Consider the following 21,843-nt stretch of genomic DNA (forward strand, 5'->3'; position numbering starts at 1 on the left):
CATGTGCAGTGAGTCTTAATTAAAGGACTAGGATTTCCTAAGTGAAGAAGGGAGAGGAGGGTATGTCAGAGAAAAAAATATATGTACACTATGCATACAATGAAAAAATTGTACATTCAGTGAAATGTAGTGGATTCAATGTGACTGAAGCTCAGAGTAGGTGGCAGAACAGATCAGTCTCTTCCTAATGCTCCATCTTCCCCTCAAACTTTCATTCTATCTTCAGAATTACTTTGTGGAAGTTTCTGTACAGTTTGTTTTCATCTATTAAACTGAGAGCAGTAGCCAAATCTTTTGTCTTCCCAACACCCAGAAAAGTGTTTGACTCACAGAGGTGCTTAATAACTATTTTCTGAATATTAAGTCTTTATAAAAGACTTCATAAAAGACTGCTTAAGTCAGGGCTATATACTGTTTCTTACACTTGTTAGTAAGCATCTTAATTCACAAATTATATTTTCTATTTATTTTAAATCCTCCTGATTCCCACCTCTCAATGTTTTCCATATAGCAGGGACTCAGCACAGGTGGATTAATATCTTAAAATTATATTAACAAATTTCAGAGTTCTATGATCCCAGTTTTCATTGAAATCATGTAAACTCACCTGAAGCAACTGCTCCTTGTGACTCAGAGTATGGTTTAGGCGCTGGATGTTTTGTTCCTGGGTTCGAATCTCATTGTATTTTTCAGCCTCCCGGGCACGAAGCTGGTGGCTCTTATTTTGCAATTCTTCTTGTAGCTGCTGCAAGGCTTTTCACAATTCCTGAATTAAACATATTACCTTTTTAAAGAGATCTAAAATTGTCACATGGTTATCAGAAATTACAACCAGACTTGTAAAGCACTTAAAAGTCATCACTCCCACTCTCACCAGAAAAAAACCTGAACAGATGGAACATCAATAACTCTACTTATATGCAACAGAAAATATGCAACAGAGGTCCTAAGACATGCCAACCCTATGAAACCTGGAGCCATGGGCAAATACAGAGAATCACAACTTACCTGGATCAGAAACCACCACTGGAGCCAGCATTGGGTAGACATACCTCAAAGGGAATTGGCTAATTGCTGGAGCTGACAGCAGCCTAGCCTGAGAGGTAAAAACTTTGGGGGCCTAACTAGTGGGAGCCTCCAATACCTACATGAGTTTTATCTCCAGAAGACTTAGGGTAAGAATCAGAGAAAACTTGCGTGCTTCTGGAGGGGAAGGAGAGGTAACTGTTGAAAAATATGCCTGGTGCATTCTATTCTACTTAACAAACACGTGCCTTCAAAAGAAAATTATGTTTGCAGAGTCTCACCAATGTAGGGAAAGGGAAATACCCAACTCCAGTGACCTCTAGCCATCCTGTCTCACCTAAGAGGGAACAAAATTTGAGAAGCACTTTTGAAGGTCACAGCCCAGGGGCACAGGCCCACCACAAGACTGAGACCTAATCACAGGATTATGGAACACTTCCCTCCCCTACTCCTTACCACTGTATCAATAGGTCATATACATACACAAACAGTATATATAAATACACACACACTATACACACACACATATATATAGTAAGAGAGAGAGATTTATTACATTTGATCTTCCATATCTGTGGGTTCTGCATCCATGGATTCAACCAGGCCTGACTCCAAAGTATTTTTTGAAAACTTATTATTGTGTCTACACTGTACATATATGGACTTTTTTCTTTGTCATTATTCCCTAAACAATACCACATAACAACTATTTACGTAGTATATGGGAGGATGTGAGTAGGTTATCTGCAAATTCTACGTCATTTTATATAAGGAATAGGATTTTGCTATCTGCAGGGGGTCCTGGCACCAATCACGCAGTGATATTGAGAAATGACCGCACAGGAAATTGGTTCATGTGATTAGGAGGCTGGGATGTTTGAAATCTGCAGTGTGGCCTGCCAGGTTGGAGGCTCAGGAGAATTGATGGTACAGATGAATTCCAAAGGCCGCCAGTCAGGGAATTTGCTCTTATACCCTCTTGCTTGAAGAGGCTGGTCTTTTTGTTCTAGTCGGGCCTCCTACTGATGGAATGAGGTTCACCCATGAAAAGCAATCTGCTTTTCCCAGATTCACCAATTTAAGTGTTAGTCTCATCCAAAAACACTCTTCATGTTGACACATAAAACTCTCACAGGAAGAAAAGAAGTATTTTTCCAAAATTCATAAGCGATTCCAAACCATAACCAAGAAGTTCAGAGAACATCCAGCAGGGTAAATACTAAAAACTCTACACCTAGGCATGCAAACTCTAGTAAAGATTCTCTAGAGAAACAGAACCAACAGAAGACTGATAGAAATAAAGATGGAGAGAGAGAGAGAGAGAGAGAGAGATTGAGATTGATTTTAAGGAATTGGCTCATGTAATTGTGGATGCTTGGTGAGAACAAATCCGATGAGGTAGGCGAGCAGGCTGGAGACTCAGGGGAGAGAGTTGCAGTTCAAGTCTAAAGGGAATCTGCTGGCAGAATTCCTCCTCCTTGTTATGGGGAGGTCAGGTTTTATACTATTAAGGCCTTCACCTGACTAGATGAGGCCAACTCACACTATGGAGGGTCATCTGCTTTACTCAAAGTCTGCTGATTTCAACGTCTCATTTCATCAAAAAACACCTTCACAGAAACACCAGAATAATATTTGACCAAATATCTAGTCACCATGGCCCAGCCAAATTTACACATACAATTGAGCATCACAACATACAATATTGAAAATGTAGAAAATCAAAGACCAAAGAACATCTTGACAGAAGCTAGAGAAAGAAAACACCTTACCTTAGAAGAACAAGGATGAGTATTACATTAGACTTCTCTTCATAAACCATGCAAGCAAGAACAGCATGCAGCTGACATATTTAGTGTTGGAGGAAAAATAACCCTGTCAACCTAGAATTCTGTAGAATTACCTTCAAACGCGAAGGATAAATAAAGACTTTCTCTGACAAACAGAAATTGAGGGAATTTGTTACCAGTGATTTTGTCTTCCTTGAAAGGTTAAAAGAAGTTCTTCAGAAAGAATAAAAACTGCAAAGGTCAGAGACATATCTACGTCAAGGAAAGAAGTTAGAGAAGAAATAAATGAAGATAAAATAAAATATTTTACTATTTTTATTCTTAATTCATATAACTGTCTGTCAAAATAAGATAAATAGCAATAATAGATTGGATGATTCTAGGTTATGGATACATCAAATGAATGATAGCAATGTTTTAAAGGGTGGTAAGAAAGGAATAAGGAATTTTGTTTTTAAGGCAGCTGCATGATCCATGAAGCATCATAGCATTACTTATAAGTTGGCTTAGATTAGTTGTAAGTATATATGGCAAGCAATAGGGTGAAAACAAAACACTGTTTTTTTTTTTAAAGGAATGGAATTTGTATTGTAAGGAGAACAAAAAAAATGGGATCATATAACATGTTCAATTATAGCCAGAGAAGGTAGACAAAGAGTAAAAGACACAAAAGAAAACAATGAAGAAAGTCAAAGAATACAAACAGTTACATGTATGGTACATATTAATCCAGTGATATCAATAGTCACTTTAAATGTGAATGGTCCAAATACACCAATTAAAAGACAGAGACTGGCAGAATGGAAATTGAGTCCGAACTATATATTGTCTACAACAAACCTACTTTAAATAAGAAGACACAGAGATATTCAAAGCGAAGAGATGGAGAAAGATATACCATACTCATCGTAATCAAAAGAAAACTGGAGAAGCAGCCAGGCACTGTGGCTCATGCCTGTAATCCCTGCCCTTTGGGAGGCCGAGGCAGGTGGATCACTTGAGGTCAGGAGTTCAAGACCAGCCTGGCCAATATGGTGAAACCCCGTCTCTACTAAAGATACAAAATTAGCCATTTGTGGTGGTGCATGCCTTTAATCTAAGCTAGTTGGTAGGCTGAGGCAGGAGAATAGCTTGAACCTGGGAGATGGATGTTGCAGTGAGCCGAGGTTGTGCCATTGCATTCCAGCCTGGGCAACAAGAGGGAAACTCAGTCTCAAAAAAGAAAACTAGATTAGCTATATTAATTTGAGACAGAGCCGACTTCAGAGGGAGGAAAATCATGGGGATAAAGAGTCATTACGTAATGATAAAGAAGTCACTTCTCCAAGACGATATGACAATCCTTAATTGATATGCACCTAACAACAGAGCATCTAAATATGAGAGGCAAAAGCTGATAGAATTTCCAGGACAAATAGAGAGATTCACTGTTACAGTGGGAGACTTCGGCATCAGTAATTGACAGATCCAGCAGGCAGGAAATCAATAAAGATATAGTGGAACTGGACACCACCATCATTCACCTGGATCCAACCAACTTTTTAGATTACTTCCTCCAACAAGAGCAGAATACATATCCTTTTTAGGGTCACATGGAATGTTCACCAAGATCCACCATATTCTGGCCCCATAAAACACACTTCAACACATTTAATGGAATATGAATCATACCAAGTATGCCCTGCATTCAAAGTATGAAACTGAAGTAGAAATCAATAACAGACAGATAGCTGGAAAACCCCAAAATTGGAGATCGGACAACACACTTCTAATAACACATGGGCCAAGAAAAAGTCTCAGGACGAATTACATATTTTGAGCTAAATGCAAGTGAGTGTGTAACTTATAAAAAAAATTTCTGAGTGCAGGAAAATTGGGGCTTAGAAAGAAATTCATAGTATTTAATGCATATGCTAGCAAAGAAAAAAGATCTACAATTAATAATTCAAACTTACAATTTAGGAAACTCAAAAAACAAGAGCAAATGAAATCCCAAGTGAGCAAAAAACAAGAAACTAAAAATTAGAGGGGAAATCATGGAAATTGAAAACTGGAAATCAAGAGAGAAAAATCAACAAAACCAAAAGCTAGGTCTTTAAAATAATCAATAAAATTGATAAACATGTAGCTGGTGAACCAAGAAACAATGAGAGAAGATACAAATTACTAATAAAAAAAAGAAAAGAAGGTCCTTACTACTGATCTCATGGATATTAAAAGGATAACAGATGAAGATTATCAACAATTCTGTGCTCACAAATTTGATAACTTTGATGAATTGGACCAAGTCCTTGAAAGACAAAATCTACCAAAACTCACACAAGGAGAAATATATAACCTAAATAGATCTCTATTACTGAAATTGAAGCAAAGCTTAACAACCTTCCAGAACAGAACACCAGGTCTAGATGGTTTCACCACCAAACATTTAAGGAAGAAATGATACCAATTATCTCTAGAAAATGGAAGCGGAGGGAACACATCTTATCTCTGGTCTAGGAGGCACTTTAGTAGCAAAACTAGACAAATGGTTTTGAACCAGGATGTTGAACTAGTCTGGACTGCTGAGCAGCTCCTGAAACTCAACCCTGGAAGAACTGTAAAAGCAAGAAGGAAACATGGCTTACGGGACCTGTGAAAAATGGTAAACCTCCCTTAGAGACCAAGGCCGTTTTTAACTGGTGTGTGTGGAAGGTTGATGTTCACAGGTAGGAGAGAGACAACCACATAGAGAAAAGTATTTTCGGCTCTGCCCTTGTTTCTGATTCCATAGCTATGGGCCAACTGCCGCCGTTACCCCTTCACGAAAGAGATTTGTCAGCGGCTCTTAATCTGCCAATGCGGCAGCTGCGATGTGACATCCTGGACCCATGTAAGTTTCACTGAGGCAAGGGTAGATGAAAACAGGGAAAGACAAAGCAGATGATCCCGGGGCATTCTTTTTCCAGGTTTCCTTCCCAAACCTCCAGAGCTAATGGTTGTCATGGCCTCCCCACCACGCTGCTTAAAGAGAAGCAATAAAAAGAATCCCTTGGACAGAAGATTTGCCTGGTGGAGTGTAAAACAAACAGGGGTGATAGAAATGAGTTTTGGGGATGTGCTGCTCTCCACTTGAGGCCCATCCTTCATTTTGCCGAGACCACCAAAGACTGGAGCATTCCTCGACAGGAAAGTTCGAGGCCTCTCTCCGCAGCTCCCCTCATCTGTACGCGGGTTCCTCCCCACACTCCTCCCTTTTCCGTGGGCCCCCTTGCCCCGAGTGTATCTGCTCGACCCCACAGCTTCTCTCCTTTCGGGAATGTCATTTATTTCTTAAGCTGCACTCCATCGCCAGACGTGGTCAAATGGTCTGTCCAAGGTCCAGGCAGTGAAATCAATGCCCAGGTGACTCTTTATATTTCAGGGATCCGAAGAGACAGTAAAAGTCCTGCCGATTTTAGGGCCAAATATGCAAAAGTGCAGAAATTAACCAGACACACTGGCTGCTTCCAAGACAGTCTCTGCAAAGTAACTGCTTAGAGAAACTCCACTCTGGGAGGAACCCGAAAGCTATATAGTACTTCCCTTTTTCTTCTCTTTATTATCGCGGCTATGACCCACCTGAGGAACAGTTACGGTAAGTAAATGTAAAAACTAGAGGGCACAAAACCGGGGCCTGCATTAGCCAGGAATACGAACCCGGGTCTCCCGAGTGGGAAGCGGGAATTCTGCCACTGAAACACCAATGCCTACTGGTGTGGAAGCCTTTCGCTGGAAAGAGGTAAGATATAGAAGTGGGAAAAAGACTCAAGATTCTCCAAGATTCTCCAAGACTCCAAGATTCTCTTTGGAAGATGTAACTAAAAAAAAGACACCCAGAGCAAAGGCTTACAGTGGAGATTTGCATCAGGCAACACCAAAAAATTACGGCTTCGCATTAAAAGAGCTGACTTGAAAAAGCCTTATTTTGAAGTAGGCTCTGTACAACTGGGTAACAAACCTCTGTAGGAAAACATCAGAAATTCACCCAGTTTCTTGTCTCTGGTGCTATATCCAACGTGAGCCTGTGGAAAGTTCTTGCCTCGCTTCTTGATATCTTCACTTTGCCTTCCCGCCGCTTGGGGCCTTCTAAACCCTTTCCTCCCAACCTTGAAACGAACATCAGTACTTTCCCCAAAAAGGCCTTCAGAACCCAGGGACCCCGGTTGGGAAAGCTGGACTCTTGGCACTATACCTGGGATACTCCCGGATACCTGGGTGATAATTGAGCTTCTTTCCTCATATACCTATTTCGAATTCCTGGAAAACTCCAGGGATCAGATCTTGCTTTTAACTTCTTATGCCTTACAAAGACCAAAACAAGAGCAAAGAAATGGACATTTCACTCCAAGATTTTTTCCCTTCACTATGCCCTGGTCGGCCACCCAAGGAGGCCAGTTCAGGGAAAAACAGTTCCATTCGATTCCATTCGACTCTAGTTAGATGCTAGGATATTACTCCTTTAGCTAATATAAAGCATTGCTTTGCTGTTTGCCTTTGTCTGATATCCATGTTTTCACTCTCATTCTTTTGTTTCCAATAAGCCTGGTACAGATTTGCACCGCTCTTTTTGTTGTTATTGTTGTTGTTTGTTTTCCTTTCTTTTTAAATGTTTTATTTCCAATTTTACTTTAAATTTAGGGGTACATGTGCAGGATGTGCAGGTTTGTTCCATAGGTAAACGTGTGCCATGGTGGTTTGCTGCACCGATCATCCCATCACCCAGGTACTAAGCCCAGCATCCATTAGCTCCTCTTTCTGATGCTCTCTCTCCTCCCAGCCACACCTTCTGGCAGGCTCCAGTATGTGTTGTCCCCACCCCCATCCTATCTGTCCGCATGTTCTCATCATTCAGCTCCTTGGTTTTCTGATCCTGCATTAGTTTGCTAAGGATAATAAGCACTGCTTTTAATATTTAACCCTTTTCTGTCCATTAAACTGTTAGAGCCAGCATTTCCTTTTCTATCCAATCTGAGAGATTTAGATTCATTATAATTAGCAGTAATTAGTGTTATGTTGGAGATGACGGACATAGTCTCATTCCCAGCATCTCATTGTATGATTTCTCTCTTTTTGCTTTGTTTTTTAAAGTCTCTTCCTACCTTTCTTAACTAGACTGGTCTGTCTGGGTAAATTTTCTCTTTTCAAAATTCCATGTCCTTAGCACAGGGCACATTATGGTGGCCGCTCTGAGCAAGGCCCTTACTGTCTCTCCTTTTCTGTTTATCCCGTTCCCATTCCCTTGTCCACTTCCAGAAACTTGTTCTGAGAAGTTTAGTATATGCTCTTTTATCCCACACTTTCTCTGCATATTTCAATAAGGGGATGTCTTTGAAAAACATACATTGTTCTTGGACAATGGGTTAAAACAACCATAAAATGTGACTTGGTTCCCCAAACCCATTCCAGCCTCTTTACTCCATTCTGTGTACTAGCTTCTCAATTTTCCTATTCTAACAGTAAAGTTTATGTAAAAACGGGTGAGGGGAAAGGGTCAAGCCAATTTAAAATGAACAAAAACACTTGAACAGTGTTTGTTCACAAAAGAGGATTTCTTCATGTCCAAATGTCAAAAGAAAGAATTACTAGCATCATTACTCATTCAGAAAACACAAATTTAAAATGCCATGATACACCATTACACGCCCATCAGAATGGGCAACATTTAAGAGACAGGGAAAACCACTAGCTTATAAGAGTGCAGAGCAAATGTATCCCTTGTTGCTGGCAAGAGAATATGATAGTGCAACCATTCTAAAAGAGTGTCTGATAGTTTCTAATAAAATTAAAAATATGCCTGCTCCATGACCCGGCCATTCCATTACTAGGTTTATAGTCAAGAGAAATGAAGGCACAGGTCCATAAAAAGGCCCATAAACACCTTATTCACAATAGCCAAAAGTAGAAATATTCCAATCATCCATCAATGGTATTGTATTCATCAATAACATCAAAAAGCTGAGATACATGCCATAAAATGAATGTATCTCAAAACCATTGTTGCATTTAAAAAAGAAACAGAGTCAGTATATTCCTTTACGTGAATTTCAAGAAGAAGCAAAAGTAATCCATGGAGATAGAAATCAGAATGCTGATTGCCTAAGTGGGGATGGGGTGAGGACTGACTGGAAAGGGGCTCTAATGACTTTTTGGGCTGGTGAAAATGTCCTGTAACTTGATCTGGGTGATGGTTTCTTACGTCAAAATGCACTGGGCTGTGCACTTCAGATTGGAAGACTTTGGTCTGTGTGGATTATACTTCAGTCATTTACCGATAGCAAAAATACCCAAACAAATAAATAAATAAAAACAAATAACAATTGGGTGTTGGGGAATGACATTAAGCTTAGATTTTATTGTATTCTTTAGGCTTTACTTAAAATTCCCAGTTGGAGTGCAAACTCTCCTCATGTCCTCTCGCTTGTTTCTGATTCGGCCTTAAAAGGCCCCACGGATGTTTGAAATATCGGAACCGGAAATACGGTTATGGCCACATCGTGGTAATAGTGGAGGATTCCAATAAGACTGACAGAGAGGGAGCACCTCACCTTTTGGGTGCTGCACTTGCTCAGAGAGGGGGCAAAAGCCCAGCCTTTCAAGATGACCGGACCCCAGCGTGCAGGGTAGGGGTTCCTTCTATTCTCACCACTGCACAGAGCTCCGAAGCCACCGGTAAGTTCTAACCTCTCTAGTCGCAGGTAAAGAGCGCAGCCTAGGCAGAGGTTGGAGTCTAAAGGAAAGGAGGAGTGCCACGCCCCAGGAGGGACACTGCCATGATTCCACCGTTGGCCGCGATGCAGAGTACTAACCAATATACCATCACAGGAAGCCGCCTGCTTTCTTCTTTAAACTTAATATAGGGCTGCTTCGGCCTAAGGGTCCCCATGATTTTCCTTCTTTCTTGGTGTCTCTCCATTTTTCCTCCCTTTCTCCCCACTCTGCTACAGTAGAAAAGATGATTTTTATCTCTCAAGGATCCGGTCCTTACCGCTGAACAAAGCTACTGGGAAGTTTCCTTGCCAGGGTCCCCGCCTCTACCGACTTCCTTGCTCTCCTCCTTGCAGTTCCCCCTTGGACTCACCCAGTGCCCCACTCCCGCCCTAGTGCCCCAGGCACCCACCCAAAAACAGCGCAGCTGAGCCGCCGCAGCTCCATCGCGCAGAAGGTTTACTGGAGGCCTCAGCCCGTTTTCCGCCCCACGGGATACCAGGAAATCAATCGGAATAAACGCTTTTTAAAAAGAACTTACCGCCGGGCGCGGTGGCTCACACCTGTAATCCCAGCCTTTTGGGAGGCCGAGGCGGGCGGATCACGAGGTCAGGAGATCGAGACCAGCCTGGCCAACACGGTGAAACCCCGTATCTGCTAAAAACAAAACAAAACAAAACAAAACAAAACAAAACAAAACAAAAAAACCAGAAAATTAGCCGGGCGTTGTGGCGGGCGCCTGTAGCCCCAGCTACTCTGGAGGCTGAGGCAGGAAAACGGCGTGAACCCAGGAGGCAGAGCTTGCAGTGAGCCGAGATAGCACCACTGCACTCCAGCCTGGGCGACAGAGCGAGACTCTGTCTCAAAAAAAAAAAAAAAAAAAAAAAACTTACTTTCCCTTCGCGACCAGCCTGGGCAACACGGTGAAATCCCGTCTCTCTAAAAAATACAAAAATTAGCCCATCGTGTGGCGCATGCCTGTAGTCCCAGCTCCTTGGGGCGCTGAGGCAAGAAAATCGCTCGGCCCCAGGAGGTCGAGGCTGCAGTGAGCGGTGTTTGCATCACTGCACTCCAGCCTGGGCTACCAAGTGAGACCCTGTCTCACAAACAAAATAAAACAAAACAAAACTTCCCCATGGAAAAACAGTTCATGATTTCTATTTTCAGAGCTCTTCAAAAGACTAAAAACTGAATGCGACGATGGACTAATTCAAGTCCTAGTCGTGCGCCTTGGTGAGTGCCATACCCTGTTTCACAAGCGACCCTCACTATCATCCCTGCCCTGGTGGAGCCCCCATGCGGGACACAGGATCCGAAGATGGCACCGGAAGCTCCGCAGCGGCCCCGAAAGCGACTGGGCAGGGTGGACACAGGCTCCCTCAGTGGGTGAAGGCAGCGCAAAGAACGAGAAGATGCATCCCAGGAGCCCACCGGGCGTTCAGCTTCTCTTGGGCCTCGAGGCGGCGGCTCGGGTCGCGGACGGGGGCGTTTCCGGGGGCTTCTGAAGCAGGCGAGGGGCAGGGCGGGCGAAGGCCATTCGGCTGTCCTTCGTGCTCTAGAATGTCCCAATGCGCAGGTGTCCAACACTACAATTCATCGCTCTAATCTCTCCGGTTTTCCAAAGACCTGGAACTTGCACAGTCGTCCTGCCAGGAGGGCCCCTGAAGATCGAGGGGATGGGGAGTTTGCTGAGTGTACCCTTCCTATAGAGCCCAGAAGAAGGCATGGAACGTGTACCTGTAGCGCAATTAGTTAGAGCATTCTGCTGTTAATAGAAAGTTTGGTGGTTCCAGCCGGGGCCCTGGGGTTTTATTTTAACCTGCTTCTGTTGATGGGACAACCTACTCCTGATTGATCACAAGGCACACATGTCCCCAATTCCTATCCACCTTAAGTCTGAGGCTTGGCAAGGGCCACCGCGCGTTATACCTATCAAACTCAGGAATCCCATAGACCTTAGAAAGGATCTCACTTGTGGTGTGATAAAAATCTTCCTTGCTCCCATGGCTTGGGTCAGTTAGGTGGACATTTTGTGCTTCAAGTTTTTCATGTTTAATAATAGGAGGCCTATTACAGTAGTATCCTATCCCCGGGATGTGCCTGGGTTTACTGCTTGCTCTATCAATAATGTGACCAGTGGAATCAGTCATCCTCATGGTGATCCTCGCCATTGTTTGTGAAAACAGCATTTCTTCTTCAGTTTGTGCATGATTTATGTAGCCCTTTTCAAAATGTTTTTGAAGTGAGGTGCGTTTCATGGTTTTAGGATTACAAATGATGCTGCAATCACCATCATTCTTGTATACATATCTTCGGTCACTTGTGCAGATATTTCTATAGTGTGGACAACAGGATGTGCTAATTTTACATTACGGAATTTATTTAATGTTTCTAATTTGAGTACATTCTGCAAATTTATCTTTCATGGGAGCGGTACCAAATCGTATTCCAATTTGTTTCTCAGTTCTGTCAATGTCCCCTTTGTCATTTACTTGCCAGCACAACAAACTTTCTACACATGGATGTGTGATATTCCAGCCTTGGTCACCCAGGATGGCATGCAGTAGGGCAAACATGGCTCACTGCAGCCTCGACCTCCTGGGGCCGAGCGATTTTCTTGCCTCAAGAGCTGGGACTACAGGCATGCGCCACACGATGGGCTAATTTTTGTATTTTTTGTAGAGACGGGATTTCGCTGTGTTGCCCAGGCTGGTCGCGAGGGGAGAGACACCCTCCTGGCTTAACTGAGGGGTTTTAAAACAGAAGCACATGGTGGACATCGCACACAGAAACTCTGTGACATAGGACGAACTGCTAAATTTCTAAGATATTTTAAAGTCCTCCAACATCCGTGATTGTTTTCTGTGATGACCAAGTCACACTGGTCCAGAGAAGACGGGCCACAGTGACCTCTTGGAAAGCTTTCTGTCAGGTCCCTTATACAAGGGGAGCAAAATCACAAAGGTCCCAGGCAATTTTTTTCTTCTCCCCTTTCCTCTTTTCTTCATAAATCATGGTTTTGCTTTTATTTGCCAAAACCAATCTAATGCCCTTTCTCCCTCCTATACAATGGTAAATTAGCATGCGGATAGCTGTCCCTGTATTATTATTTGATAGATTTTCTCAGGGGCTATGTCCATAACAATTAGCACATCTGCGAAACGTCACTGGAGCCAACAGAACCCTCCACCCAACAGGCATCTTGTGTAGACCTGAACCCTCAGAGCTATTAGCTCCCATTCCCTTGCTTCTTCTAATGAACGTCATGAATAGAAATTGAGCTCTTTGGCTTTTAATCACTAAGTATGGCTATAGTACAGGTCTCTCTCTCCCTCTATGTCTTCTCTCTCTCTCTCTCTCTTACTGTTTCTTTCTCATTTTTGCATTATTATTTTCTGTCATCAGTGGCACCAATGTGGGTTTCTGGTTTTGACGTTATGGAGTGAACTTCTGGGGACAATCTCTGTTAGGTGGTGGTTGACAAGGATCCATTCCCTGATTGGCAGTACATGACAGCTAATCTAGTCTGTGAGTCTTTCTTGATTGTCCATTATCCTAAAGATTCTGGTCTTTCCTGACGTTTGAGACTGAAGCAATGAGAAGGTTTTCATATCTTGTCTTTCTGATGTTTGGTAAAAGTCTTATGGACACATTAGTTGTCAATATCTGCAAGAATGGCATCTCTATAATAAGGATGATCTTAATACATGATATGCCACACCCCATTTCATAGGAACTCTTGGCTCCAGGAAAGTGCTATACCTAAATGGATGTTAGCACAGGAAAGAAACTAAATGCCTAGCATGTGAGGGACACCTTTCTTTGATTGGCATATTCAAGTTTTTCACAGCTGAAAAGCATCAAATTAACCTCCTCTAAGGATTGTGTAAATTACAGTACAGGAAGGAGAAAAAAGACAATTATAACATCCCAAATAGGCAACTGAGTCAGCAACATGAGCACTTCTGATAATTATACAAATCAAGACCTCATAATTTTCTGGAATTTAAGCAAGTCCAGCCCCTAGTAAAAATAGATGAAAAGCAATGACCTGTAAAAGTTGCCAGAATGAAAAATGGAGTCACTTATGCCGAATCCCAACAAAATTCAATCAGGAGATCATAAAGGAGGTGTGCTCACACACACACGCCTGTGATAAAAACTATTACAAGAACTCTCTGAAAACCACAACTTTGCGCAAAGGCCACCACAACCTTACCCAAAGAATCTCTCTGCTAGGACATTTGCCCAGCAACTGCCTATTTATCCTTGGACTGATGCCATCCTTGTGATTATTCCTTGTGGCCAAGGATAATTGTTTCAAAACAACTATGTAACCTTCCTCATTTTGGCTGTGAAAGGTTCCCCTTCTCAGCCTGCCTGGATGTGCCTCTGGGTCCTCGTACGATAGTGCACATATCCTGGATTGAAATCCTCTGTTTATTCCCAAACATTCATTTCTTTGGAGAACCACTCTCTCTCGGTTGTTCTTTTTGGTTGGCAACTTCGTACTCTGGAAAAGAGAATAACCTGCTAGACTCAAAAGTGTATCACAGAATTACTGAGATTTTTGGAAGTGAGGGCCCTCCAGGTATCCAAGGGTGCTTAATGATTCCTTTTGTTTCCCTCACTGATAAGCATCCTTGATACATACCACTGCCTCTGTTTCCACTTTAAATGATATTACTTACTATATTTACATGCTCTAGAATGCCCAGTACTTTAATGGATTTTTTTCATGTATAAATACACAGTATTTTCTCAGGAAACAAAGTAGAATACTTTGTCTTCCTCTGGAGGGTATAGACAAATTAAGTATCTGATCAATATAAAGGAGGTACTGCCCCAATTGTCTTATTATTATTATATGATTATTGTTAATTTTCAGAGACAGGGTCTCTATTCCTCACCCAGGCTGGAGTGCAGTGGCATGATCTAGCTCACTGCTGCCTTGAACCCCTGGGCTCAAGTGCTCCTCCTGCCCCAGCCTCCTGAGTAGCTGGGACTGCAGGCACATGCCACCACGCCTGCCTAATGTTTATATTTTTCATAGTTATGGGGTCCCACTGTGTTGCCCAGGCTAGCCCAATTAGCTTAAGAACCGTAATAATCATGTGTTTAAATTTACAATAAGAAAACTAAGACTTTTATGAAAAAAACCCCACCTTTTTCTATGTATACTTTAAATGTGATGTTTCTCTGAGGGAAAAATCCTGCTGCTGAGTTTCCCAAGAGGAAAAAGAAGCTGCAGATCAGCCGAGACAGAGATGGGTTTGAGGTGATCTGTGCCTCTGGTGCTCTGCCAGGGGCAGAGGGGAATTAATCTTCAGAGACAGAGAACATGACTCAGTCCTTTCATGATTTTTCACACAGAGACCCATCATTCAGTCATAGTATTCTAGGCATATAAAGAAGCAGAGGCAAGAGAAAACAAACTCAAAACAGGAAACAGTAGGTTTCTCACAGATGATGGAGATATCCAGGTTATAAGATAGTAACATTCAAATGATATGATTTAGATGTTCGGAAGAATTGAAGAGATGGTAAAAATTTTCACCAGAAAATAATAACCTATTTTGAAATGAAATGGAAATTATAGAAATAAAATACGGTAATGGTAGAAATAACATAGAGATGTAATAAATACTTATAATTGGAAAGAAAATCTATTAAAGTTAGAAATAAAATGCAATAGTTATTATTTTAAAAAGTCAATAGATTGGTGTAATGGCAGTTTGGATCCATGTGAAGATGGATTACTAGCCTGAAGATAAGTAAGCAGAGACTTTCCAGACAAGCAGAGAGAGAGCTAGCAGGAAGGAAAACTAAGAAACAAGTACATATATATAGGAGTTATGTCATAAATGCTTAAAATAAATTGTCACTAATGTCCTGGAAGCTGGAGGAGACAGAAGATGGGACAGAAGCAATACTGAAAGGAAATAGTTCTTACCTATGGACAATTAAGAGACACAAACCCAACGAGGCATCAAGCCACATGTGCAAGAAGAGCTATGAACTCCAAGCAGCATAAGGACAAACAAACCACACCCAGGCATGTCATCAGGACACTGATGAACGCCCAAGGCACATGGGAAAACCAGAGCAGCCCCCAGAGGGGGAAATTCCTATTGTGTCCAAAGGTCAGGTGCTAAATTCACACCAGTGAAAAAGTAAGACATCATAGAGTTCTAAAATACCATCATTTTCAACTGACTGCTAGCTCCTAACCCAAGACTACAGATCTTTCAAGTGAAGGTGAAGTGCAGACCTTTCTGGAGAAGCAGTACATGCTAACTAAGGGAAACGCAAAAATGTGAAATATCCCCGGGGAATGTGGAAAGGGAACGAAGGAACGCAGGGCAATATGTAGGTTAAATGCGTGGCTCAGTCAAATAGTACGTTTTACTAATCCAACGATCATAATGATGTCCATGTGACTTAAAATATATGGTGCCATAAAATTAATGAGAGTAACTTGAAAATCACAAACAGGGTAAATGGAATGAAGATGTTCCAGACTTCTAGCATTGTGTAGGAAGAGTAAAAAGGTCTAATTTACTCCAAACTTTATTATACAGATTTTACAGTATGTATAAAAGTAAAAAATATATCTCAGGGTTAAACCAATACTAAAAGAAGTATTCATTTTGAGATTTCAGCAGTTTAAAAATAATTAACATTATTTTTATATTAAAAATGCAAATGTAAAAAGTGTACCATGAAGCTTAATAAATGTATAGAACCTTGTAAGTATCAACCAGACCAAGCCACATAGAACATTTCCATCAACCCAGGAAGTTTTCCATCAAAGTATCTCAAAGAGGGAACCACTGTTGAGTCCTGATGCTTCATATAAATGGAATTACACAGGAGTATCAGACAGGTACATTAAAATAAATTTGTTTTAGATGTTCAAAAGATATTTTTATAGGCATCTTTTGCTAAGCATAGTGTTTGGAGGGTTTTACCCACGTTACTGTGTTTTTTCATAGTTTTCCTACTTTTTTTTTTTGCTTGTTTTTGTTTGCTGTGCGTGAGGTCATTTTATGACTATATAACAGTAGGTATTAAACTCTTCTGTTGATGAGGACTTGTGTTGTACTCAGTTTTTCCTTAGTATAAAAATAAGGTTGCTATGAGCATTTTTTGTAGAAGCCTTATTGGATGTATGTGTTCATTTTTCATGGGTAATGAATGAAAGTAAATTTGCTTCCTTATACGGTAGGCTTAACTCTGTAAGAAACTGCCAAATATTAGAAAAGGTGTTGTGCTAAATTGCAGTCCAACAAACACCGCACAGCAATATCATACACACTCTGAATGAGGAAGGAGGAGAGGCGGCAACTTTCAAAATCAGGTTTTCTATATTTCCTTCCATTTTCTCGCAAGCCTTTAATGACATTTTTGAAGGTGGCTATGGGGACACCAAGTGTCATCACCAGCCTATTCAAGTCTTGCCACAGAGCCAGGGAAGGCCAGCCAAGTATCAGGCTTATAAACACCAGGCGGGAATAGATGCCTACGAAATGAGAAGGGTCAGGTGATCCCTCCCTCTCCTGCCATGTCTGTGCCTCTCTTTGCAGCTGCCTTGTCACTAAAAATGATCGCTCCACTTATTTTGTCAAAGATAAAGCCAGACATTAGTTAAAGCAGAGAAAACGGATTTTATTCAGTAACTACTGATAGTAGAGAATGGGGCTGAGCTGTGTTCCCATTTGTACAGACGTGATGGCATTATACGGGGAGAGGGAGGTAGGGGAGAGGGCAGGGGGCAGGGCACAAATGAAACATTGTGAATGTCTGCCTCACCGGCCAGCTGTGTCTGCTAGCTGACAATATTAGAAGATAGGATTCTAACCTCCCACAGAGACTGGAAGACAGAGGCTCAGTCCTTCCTGAGAACTACAGCTCAAAGGAATGGCTTTCAGATCCTAGGGAAAGACACACTGGAGTCCCTAGGAGATACAAACACATCTCAAAGGGATGGAGAACGGATTCCCTTCTTAGTAAGTGCTATACAAAAGGGAGATCCTGAACCTACCATCATCAGCAGGAATTGGCTGGAACTAAAGTAAGTTCCTCTGGCAGCCTTGAGCTTTCTGGGGTAGGCATTGTCATGGGAGCCTACAGTCATCCTCCAGACAAAGCCTTATGTCTGAGAAGCCATGATAGAGTCTGGACGTCTCTTAGCCCAGGGATTTAAACTGAGTCATTGTGTGCTGAGTTTGGTGTTTCTCACTTTCCATCCCCCCGTTCCATGGCTTAGATTTTAGTCGACTCTGTCAGATGCACAAGGCCACGGGCCATTTTCAGTGGCTTTCAGGCAGCCCAGGCATATCTATTGAGACCTGAATGAAAATAAAAAACAACAACAACAACAAAAAAACCATGAGATTGAGAGTGGGCCCCACAATAGGTATCCATTACCCATATTCAAGGAGATGGACATGAATATTTCTAGGCTTTATCAAAATGGAAAGTGGCTTATGGAGTCAAGATGAAATTCAAACTTACATTAGCACTGCGTATAGCTTATTGATATATTTTTATATCAAAGCCATGACAAAATGACAATCCGCAAGTGCAAAGGTATGTAGGGGCTGGGGAGAGACTCCATAAGGTCAAAATTAACCTCACTTTATTTGTTTATTTTTATTTTTTATTTTTTTGAAATGGAGTTTCACTCTTGTTGCCCAGGCTGGAGTGCAATGGTGGGAGCTTGGCTCACTGCGATCTCCACCTCCCGGGTTCAAGCGATTCTCCTTCCTCAGCCTCCTGAGTAGCTGGGATTACAGGCATGCGCCACCATGCCTGACTAATTTTTTGTATTTTTAGTAGAAATGGAGTTTCACCATGTTAGCCAGGCTGGTCTCAAACTCCTGAGCTCAGGTGATCTGCCCACCTCGGCCTCCCAAAGTGCTGGGATTACAGGGGTGAGCCATAGTGCCCAGGCAACCTTACTTTCAATGAAACTCTTACATGTTGCTACTGTAAGAGAAAGGAAAACAATGTTATGCTGGAATACATTAATTGTTATGGGATAAACAGGCAGGACATGATGCTACATTTATTAGTCACTTTTATTGAGAGTATTTGTGAAGATTAATTTTTCTGTCAGTTTGAATGGGTCATGGGGTGCCCAGATATTTGGTTAAACATTATTTCTCACTGTGTCTCTGAGAGTGTTTCTGGATGAGATTGACATTTGAATCGGTAAACTGAGTAAAGCAGATTGCCCTCCCCAGTGTGAGTGGGCCTCACCCAACCCACAAAAGGCTTGAATAGAATGAAAGGCTAAGAAAGAACTTTGTGCTCCACTATCTTTTAGCTGGGACATCGGTCTTCTGCCTTGGGCCTTGGACTTGGTCGAGAACTATATTCGACTTTCCTGGGTCTAGAGCTTACTGAGTGCAGACCTTGGGCTTCTCTGCTTCCATAATCACATTAGCCAATCTAAATCTCTGTGTGTGTGTGTCTGTGTGTGTATCCCGCTCGTTTTCTTTCTCTGGAGAACTCAGACTAACGTAGTAATATATGCCACTTGCCAGTCTTTGTCTCTATGCTTTTAAAAGGTATGAAATAAATAAATAAATAAACAAAACCCTGGAGTGTTCTCAAAGAAGAACAGCAAAGGAAATGAATTCTGACAGGTTTTGTGCCGAGGACATTCAGGTGTGAGGAAAACGTGGAAACCACTATGCTAGGGAAAGCAAATGCTGTTGAGAATGCCTCACAAACACAACTTACACGTCAGTAGGTAGGTTTGACCCTCAGAGTGGGCGCATTTTACTTTAAGTGCACTTTCGGTGAAACTTAAGATGAATCTAGGACTTTCACGATGGACGTATCTCTGTGTGCGTGTGTATACATATATACATAGAGAGTGTGTGTATATATTATATATACATAGAGAGTGTGTGTATATATTATATATAATATATACACAGAGAGTGTGTATATATATTTTAATATATATATTACATATATATACACACACACACATATATATATACACACACAGAGAGAGAGAGAGAGAGAGAGAGAGAGAGAGTCTTGCTATCTTATCCAGGCTGGTCACCAATGCTGTGCCTCAATCGATCGTCCCACCTCCCCCTCCCAAAGTGCTCAGATTACAGGTGTGAGCCACCTCATCCAGCCCATTTTCGTATTTTTAATTTAGTTCAACCATTGTGGAAGACGGTGTGGTGATTTCTCAAGGATCTAGAATCAGAAATACCATTTGACCCAGCAATCCCATTACTGGGTATATACCCAAAGGATTATAAATCATTGTACTATAGAGACATGTGCACACATATGTTTATTGCAGCACTATTCACAATAGCAAAGATGTGGAACCAACCCAAATGCCCATCAATGATAGACTGGATAAAGAAAATGTGGCACATATGCAGCATGGAATACTGTGCAGCCATAAAAAAGAAGGAGTTCATGTCCTTCACAGGGGCATGGATGAAGCTGGAAACCATCATTCTCAGCAAACTAACACAGGAACAGAAAACCAAACACCACATGTTCTCACTCATAAGTGGAAGCTGAAAAATGAGAACATACGGACACAGGGAGGGGAACATCACACACTGGGGCCTGTAGGGGGGTGGGGGGCAAAGGGAGGGATAGCATTAGGAGAAATACCTAATGTAGATGACGGGTTGATGGGTGCAGCAAACCACCGTGGCACATGTATACCTATGTAACAAACCTGGCACTGTGCACATGTATCTCAGAACTTAAAGTATAATAAAATTTTTTTAATTTAAATACACATTCCAAAAATTATATAGCAAGTACAGGAAGCCTCCTTTATGCCAGTTTTACAAAAACAGAAAAGATGATATATCAATGACAAGGCATCAAAGTGGCAACATAATAAAGTAGTCAGAGAGAGAAAAAAAGTTATTCTGGAATTCTATGCCACAGTAAAAAATCTCTCAAAAATGTGACTGAAATAAGGACATTTAAAGACATACACAGGTGCGATGACTCACACATGTATCCCAGCACTTTGGGAAGCCGAGGTGGGCTGATCACTTGAGGTCAGGGAGTTGGAGACCAGCCTGGCCAACATGGCAAAACTTTGTCTCTACTAAAAATACAAAAATTAGCCAGGCGCGGTGGCACATGCCTGTAATCCCAGCTACTCAGGAGGCTGAGGCATGAGAATCACTTTTACCCAGGAGATGGAGGTTGCAGTGAGCCCAGATCACGCCACTGTACTCCAGCCTGGGTGACAGAGTGAGACTCCATCTTAAAAAACTACAAATAAAAATAAAGACATACAAATAAATGAAAGCATTCACCGACCCACACTACAAGAAATGTTGAAGGAGTCCTCCAGGCCTAAGGATAAGGATACCAGACAGAAATCTGAACCTACACAAAGAAATGGAGATGACTGGAAATCGCTATGTATGTACTTAGATGTTGGGGTTTATAACACGTCTAAAATCGAATCACATGACAACACTAGTATAAAGGCCAGAAGGGGAGGTATAATGTCACTTGAGGGCAGACTGATAAAGATGTATTCTAGAAACCTTAAAGCTATCACTGACATAACAAAAGAAAGAATTGTAGCTAATAAGCCAAAAAAGGGAAGAAAATGGGATGATATAAAAAACCATGTAATCACTATGTTGGAGCAACTGCTCTCCAGGCCTCTACCCTATAGAAATACACCAGCGGCCAATGAGAAGTGTACAAGAATGATGACTGCAGCATTGTTTTGTAATCATAAAGTAATAGAACTAACGTAATTTTTTTCTTTCTTTCTTTCTGTCTGTCTGTCTTTCCTTTTTTTTTTTTTTTTTTTTTTTTTGAGACGGAGTCTCCCTTCGTCGCCCAGGCTGGAGTGCAGTGGCGCGATCTCGGCTCACTGCAAGCTCCGCCTCCCAGGTTCACCCCATTCTCCTGCCTCAGCCTCCCGAGTAGCTGGGACTACAGGCGCCCGCCACCACGCCCGGCTAATTTTTTGTATTTTTCAGTAGAGATGGGGTTTCACGGTGTTAGCCAGGATAGTCTCGAGCTCCTGACCGCGTGATCCGCCCGCCTCGGCCTCCCAGAGTGCTGGGATTACAGGCGTGAGCCACCGCGCCCGGCCGAACCAACGTAATTTCAAAGATACATGAAAAGGGTTTTATTTATTAAACAAACACAACAATTTAACAAACAAACAATGGAAGCAAGTCCTTTTGCCAAAAGGAACACAGAGGGTCATGATGATGTTACTCCTCCAAGGATTTCAGGGTTCCCAGACGCCTAGTTTTGTCTAATTTTT

Source organism: Nomascus leucogenys, chromosome 12 (assembly GCF_006542625.1).
Source record: "Nomascus leucogenys isolate Asia chromosome 12, Asia_NLE_v1, whole genome shotgun sequence".
Lineage (NCBI taxonomy): Eukaryota > Metazoa > Chordata > Mammalia > Primates > Hylobatidae > Nomascus > Nomascus leucogenys.